Raw genomic sequence first — 7406 nt, 5'->3', positions numbered from 1 at the left:
AGAAAAAAAGTGTGCCTGCAAATATGAAAATGCAAAGGGAAATTGACTTTTATAATTTACATTTAATTTTATTATCAATTGTGCGGTGAGAAGTTCTGCAATATAATTGGTTAAACTCTTAAAAGAATTTGTTTTCTAAAATGTGAACATGGGGAAAAATTAGAAGTCCTTACAAGACCATGTTAGTTGTCCGAGTTATTGCTAGTGATAGTTCAGGAACGCTACTGCATTCAGTCCTAGCAAAACAGGACTACAGGCTAACCAGAATACACTCCTGCAATGAGAACTTGAGCATGAAAGTGTCTGTGAAATTTGAAAGGTGTTGTTTTTTTCTCTCTCTTTTTCTTCACAAAGCAAGCAAAGCATTTATTTTCCCTCAGCTCTTTGGGAAAAGGATTTTCTTTTTTACTGAACTGTAGATGGTATAAACCCAAGATTGGCTTGCTGTAGTATACTCCTTTTAGTTGTACATAGGAATGTCGGGTTTATACTATTCTGAATTCCAAATCCATCTAATTGGTGGATTTGCTAATGGTTCGAAAGAGCCAAACTATTAAATGATTAAAGGGCATTTTTCCAAGACAGCATAGGACCATGTGAGCAGAGGAGGGTTAATACCAGTAATTCTGTGATGTCAGAGCACTGTCCATGCTGTACAAATAACAGAAACCATTAACTCTTCCAAAATGGGAGTTGTAGCAGAGTGCCTGGAAGGTATGCCACAGAGGCAAACAGGTACCATATACATACCAATGACCATTGCATACTTGACCAGATCTTTCTGGGTTTTTTTGAATAATTGTTTTTTTATATAGTTGACATTAGTTTTTGTTTCTTGTAAAAGTAAGGAGTTAATCTATCTCTTGATTAAAGCCTCACATTCATTTGGCACAGTATTTGAGCATCTCTTTCTGCTGCTTCTTAAGAGTCTTTCCAGAAGTCTCTTTCATTCATAACGTATTCTGAAACACGAATACCCTTCCCAATCAGTCTTTCATGATGCAATTTTATCATGGGTCAATTTGATATCCCAGATTTTCTATTATTTTACATAAGCATACAAATCAAAGGCACTTATTTATGTTCTTTGTCTGTGACACTGGAGTTAATCAGTCACACATGTATCAAACTAAGCTATAAAGTAAAATGACCCTTGTGCTCTTTTTTCATCTTTATCCTATGAGTGTGTACTGACTTCAGAGCAATTATTTAGGATTTTCATTAGTATAAAGGAGAGCAAAATTGGAGCTGTGGATTTTAGAGCGTATTAAGCCACTTAAGTCAATAGAAGTTGGCCTTTGATTTTAATAGGGCTGTTCTTTCATCCAGAAACACTAAGTGAATAGATGGAGCTTGTAATGCTTGTTTCGAAGTACCCAAAGTCATTTGAGCTGCATGTATTAGTTAAAAAGTCTTAGCAATTCAGCATCATCAGCCAAAAGATTTAAAAAAAATAATTTAAAAGTCTACAAAATGTTGATAACTGCTTTTACCATGTGTTTATGTGCATACACTGTTCATAAACATGTGGTGTGTGTATGCCCAATGTATGAATTTGTTATTTTAGTGTCTGTTAACCTTAAGAATATTTGATGCAGCTGTCCCTTAGTCCTTATATAATGAGCAAAAAGGCCTATGTTGTTCAAAATTACTGGGTTTTTTTTCCTTTTGCTGTTTTTTGGGGAGAGTGGATTGATTGCTTGTTTTAACCTGCAACACTTTTTGCCACTTTAGTTCACTTGGAGATTTTTTTATGAACATTTTAAAAAAAAAAGTAAATAGTCTTTTTTAGAGAGTGGACTCGGTTGTCTTATGTCCATTGTTTCAGTATATACTGAACTGTATTTCAGACTATCTGCAGAACCACCTTTTTTTTTATTGGAGATTGCAATACATTTCTTAGGTTATTGGAAGAATAAGCTGACGAGAAAGTAGACAGGCAGAAAGACTCCTTTGTACTCTCTACCAAATAGCAGGCTGCTTGCTGTCCTTTCATTGTAAGTACCAAGTAGTTGATTGTCAAGCCTGAACTCAAACCACAGTAAATGGATAGTAATGTATAAGACCAAGAGAATTAAGTCTGATATTTTCTGGCCCAATAACTTCTGTCAGGTATGGCTTTCAAGGAGTGTCTCTTGACTTACAGTGGTGTCATGAACAGCAGGATTTGGTTCTTTGACTTCACTTACCTATTTTTGTCTTGCTAGAGTAACACTTGACATACTGCTTTTATGTTCTGCAGCTTTTTGAGGATCTTGTAATAGATAGGGACTAGTCAGGTAATTTTAAGAAATCTTTGACATGTGTCACAAAACATTGTGGGTTTAAGAAAAGGGGGAAAAAAGAAAAGGAAAAAAAAAAAGCTCAAGACTCACCACACTTGCTTTTGTGCTCAAGCTATAAATACCATAATATGCAGCCTAACACAATGGGATCTTTATCTATGGTAGGTGTTCCCACTTAACTACTCTTTCACAAATTAATGGCTTATTTTTGTTACAGCCATACTGCATTAACTAATGTTTGCACTGCAAAAAATTTACTCAGCTATAAAGTAGAGGAGAATTTTTTTCAATGAGGATGCATCTTCTGCAAGGCCGTTTTCGGCAGGATTTAATATTTGGTTGTTTCTTTGTCATTTCTTATCCCCCTGAACATGCAGACATAATTGTTATCTATGAAAAGTCCTCTTTGAGGACTTGTATGTTGTGTCTGTTGTTAGATAATCTTTGTAAAAGCTTCAGAGAGAGATAAATATGCTGTGTTAAGATGGTTGCAACTATCCAGTCATGTCAATTGGAAGTCAGCTCAGATGGGTATGCAAGTTATTTCCAAGTGATGAAACCTCTTTTGTAGCAACTGAGAGCTGGAGTAGGAGACATGTAAAGTGTTTCTTGGCCAGATGATGTTACTCAAGAGTGCAATAGAGCCTAGGGTAGCATTCTGTCAAAAATACCCTTTCTTCTGTTCAAGCTTCGGTTGTCAAAAGGTGTTGTGGTGCTGTTTTTTTAACTGGGTGTTGTGGTTTAACCCCAGCTGGCAACTAAGCACCACGCAGCAGCTCACTCACCTCCCTCACAGTGGGATGGGGGAAAGAATCAGAAGGGTAAAAGTGAGAAAACTTGTGGGTTGAGACAAAGACAGTTTAATAAGTAAAGCAAAAGCTGTGTGCACGAGCAAAGCAAAACAAGGAGTTCATTCGCTACTTCCCATCGGCAGGCAGGTGTTCAGCCATCTCCAGGAAAGCAGGGCTCCATCATGCATAGCGGTTACTTGGGAAGACGAATGCCGTAACTCCAAACGTCCTCCTGCCTCCTTCTCCCCTGCCAGCTGTATATGCTGAGCATGACATCATATGGTCTGGAATATCCCTTTGGTCAGTTGGGGTCAGCTGTCCCAGCTGTGTCCCCTCCCAACTTCTTGTGCCCCCCCAGCCTGCTCACTGGTGGGGTGGGGTGAGAAGCAGAAAAGGCCCTGACTCTGTGTAAGCACTGCTCAGCAGTGATGAAAACATCTTGGCATTATCAACGCTGTTTTCAGCACAAATCCAGAATGTAGTCCCATATTAGCTAGTATGAAAAAGATTAACTCTATCCCAGCCAAAACCAGCATGCTGGGGTGGTTTTTTTTAATGGGCCTCCATGTCACAGCTGCTTTGGCTTCCAAATTTTTGTAGGAGAATTTCAATAAGTTGGTCAAGGTTTGATGCAAAAGAGGAGATGGGAAGGAAGGAGGTTAAGTGGTCTTTTATTAGGCTACCATTCTCTTTCTGAAGCTCTGTGCTTGCTTGCACAAACTATTCTTGGTGAGGAGAATCCATTTCCATTAAAATATCTAGTGAGAAGGATAGATTTGTACACCAGAGAAGGCGATGTAGTGTGCAAAATTTATGATCAGCCTGAAAGGTTACTTGGAATAACATGCAAAATTCTGTACATTCAAAATTCTGTATTTGCTTAGATTCATATTCATATTGTGTTGTATCTGTCTTGTGTCCAGCAGAAAGACAAGTCTACTAGCAATGGTAAAACAAGCTGACTTTCCTGAGACACCTACTGATGATTATAAGGCAGCCCACCTTTATGTTAGAAATATGCTGTATAGCTAAAGTTTTAATCAACAAATAAAAATAATCTGCATCTTGTTTATTGTATGATTATAAAAACTGTTGACAGCTTTGTATTTCTTACGGTTTGATTCTAACAATTGTGTTAGCCAATATTATTCATATGTAGAGGGTCAGGCATGTTTATGGTCAACAATAATTTTCATTACAAAGGCTGCTTTCAACTAGAGTAGGCTTAAGTCTAAAATGAGTTGGCATTTTGGCCCTAATACTTGATACAAATGTAAAGCTGTGCCCCAGAGAGTACATTACTTCATAATGGCTTTAGATTGCTTTAGAAAATGGATATATTCACAATCTTGGTAATAGCTATAATTTCTTTCCATATTTGCAAGACTTACTTTATTAGTGTTTTAGAAATACAGGGCAAATACCTGATATAAAATGACACTGTTTTGAAGTTGGTGTAGTTACACTTTTTCATAGGAGCTACATGTATCTGAGAATTGCATACTTTGTGAGTCTTTGTACTATAGTAGAGAATTACATATTCTTACATTGTCTTAATTTAACTACAGGATACTTGGTGTTTACCTAAAGCAACATCCTCAAAAATGGATCACTTGTGAAAATGGTACACACAATATCATCCTTTTCAGGCTTTGAAAGAAAAATACATAATTTGTCCTGTTCATGGTTACTCCTGTTAAATAGGAAGCCCCCACTTAAAGTTGTCACTCTTTTTTGTTTTGTTTTTTTAAAGTCTGAGGGGTAAAAATGCTACCCTCTAAAGCATTTGGATATAATTTGGTAGTACAAGGGCTTTTCTTCTTGTAACTGAAACGTTAGGAAGCTTCTTCAAGGTCGTGTGCTGAATGGTTAAATTCAGCATGGCATTGCTCTTTGTCGAAAGGCTTTGTGATATGAGGGAAACTTGATAGTCTCTTAGTGGTAAAAAGTATTTGATTTGTTCATGAACGTTACCAACACGTTTCTCTTGGTTTTATAAAAAACCAAAAAAATTGCCCTATTGCAAAAAGTCCACAAAACACCGATTGTAGATATCTCTTAAGGCTTGTTCTGGGTCTCTCTAGTGAGACTGTCTTCATCCCCTTGATATGGTAGTTATATTCCCATTAGAAGAGGGTTTTTTTATGGTGTTGGTTGGTTGGGTTTTTGTTGGTGGTGGTTGTTGGATTGGGCTTTTTTGGACAGTAATAATAAAATTCAGGGGGGGTTGTTCAAGTAGCATGTGATTTCCTGACAAGATGTGCTGGTGATACCAAAAATTCATAGAATCTTTTCATGTAAAGTTGCTTTCTGTGTAATCCTTGGGGTAGCTAGAATTAATAACAACTTGATGAGATAAAAAGTTCTCTAATGATCCCCCTCCTATTAAAGTATAAAATTAATTGCATGCTTGTTTGGGAAGGGGCTTCAGGACACGCAATTACTAAACAAAATAATCAGGTCTTCGTACTCATTGTGTCTTACCCATGTCACACACAGTGAGTATTTTATTAATAGTAATGATGTTCTTTATGGAAGATCATTCAAGAATGGACAGTGCCATTATACTAGGCACTGTAACTGGGAAAGCAGTCAGGTACTGCTCTGAGCAACTTCTAGTCAAATAGCCAAAGCCTGGGAGGAATAAAAAATCAATCCCAATAAATAATATGATGTCAGTTAACTTATAGCACTATCTTGCTTAAATTGCATTTTTACTGCATTTGTCAGTATGTTGCACTACTAACATAGTAAAATAATGCACACAAACACACACAGAATCCCTCCATGCTCAAGGGAAACCATTTAAAATCTCTCTGTCCTCGTTTCAGGGTGTTCCATAGATAAGATTCCTGATATTCAGCTGTAGTTTTATCTAAGTAAATAAATCGTAAAAGTAAGTTTTTACTGACTTGGCTGATTGCATTGTTTAAGACATTGCATCATTTGCATTGCAACCATACAAGGCTTCTTGTATTGTTCCCAATTCTTTTCACAAGTGGGATTTTTCTGGAGAAAATCATAGAATCAGATTATTCCACTTTCATTACATGAGTTTGTGTTGGGTTTTTTTTTTTTATCAAAATGCTACATATAACTTGAATCTTAATGCTGAGTGGAAGTATTTTAACATTCATTTATATATTACTAATCCAGTTACCTACTTCTTAATTATTAATCCCAGAGTTGCTCATATTCATTCTTAAATTTAGCTGTGGTCAAAAAAAGACCCAGTCCTGTTGGGATTGGAATCAAATGAGATTTTGCTTTTCAATTCAATGGCAGCAGCATCAAGCCTTCGCTTTTTGTCGTTCTCCACTGTTACTGCCTTTTTTTTTTATCCATGGCTCTTGTTTCTTCATGGCTTCAGTTCTTAAGGAAATTTATGGAGCAGTGGTCCTGATACCAGGACCTATGGCACTCCCCCCTATTAATCTTATCCTGTAATAAGAATAGGCTGTTTATTTCTTCCCTTTGTTTTATGTCTCAACCATTTTTTTTATTCTGTTGGGACTTTGCTTCTCACCCATGGTTACCAAGATGCTTTAATAGCCTCTTGTGATGAACAAAATGCCACATCTATAAATCTTTGTCTCAATTCATCCACCGTTTCAGAGATCTGACCTTGAGAAGTTCTACTTGAGCTTTGAGGGCCTCCAGATATTTAACTTCTCTCATGTACAAAATGTGGCCATATCCCAGGCAGCTGTGCATTTGTAGACAGTGGAACAAAGCAGTATCCTCTCCTAACCTGACTAAACCTGCTGAGCTCCTACCTTCCTTGCTTTCTTCTAACTTCACCTACTTCCAGTCTGGTGGTGTTTTATTCCTTAAAAAAGACCGAATGCTGTACAAATGTTGTTTTAAAGGGTACTAGTAAATGCATCTGGGGCAAAATGTTGGGTGAATTTTTGCTTATATCAGAGTGTACCCAGTACAGAAATTTTCTGGGGGAAATTGCTGCTTTGTCTCTGCTGCCTTTGTACACCTACAAATCTATGAGGTCAGCTTTTTATATTTTTGCTGGGGGTTTTACCTTATTTATATTTTGACATATGAACTGTCATTTAATAGCAGAAAGATAAATTCCTTTCTCATGCTGGATTCTTTTTGGTAATGACCTTGTTGCCGATGTGATACAGGTGAATTTTAAATGTCCATCTCTAAGTAATAAAAAACAAAGTTAGGTTTCTATCCCTGTTTAATAATTAAAGCCTTTATCAGTATAAGCAGAGGTACTTTGTTTATGCTTTTAAATTTCCTGTTGCTATTAATACTTTTAAATGTTACAAGCTTAATTGCCCACTAGGTGAACAAATTATTTGTAACC

The 7406-nt window shown here is 36.7% G+C and overlaps 1 protein-coding gene across 1 annotated transcript in view; it reads left to right on the top strand.

The window, feature by feature from the left end:
- LOC128148618 (uncharacterized oxidoreductase ZK1290.5-like) overlaps nt 1-7406 on the top strand; it is a 52638-nt gene that overhangs the window by 834 nt on the left and 44398 nt on the right.

Source organism: Harpia harpyja, chromosome 11 (genome assembly GCF_026419915.1).
Source record: "Harpia harpyja isolate bHarHar1 chromosome 11, bHarHar1 primary haplotype, whole genome shotgun sequence".
NCBI lineage: Eukaryota > Metazoa > Chordata > Aves > Accipitriformes > Accipitridae > Harpia > Harpia harpyja.
This window is presented reverse-complemented; position numbering and strand designations above follow the sequence as displayed.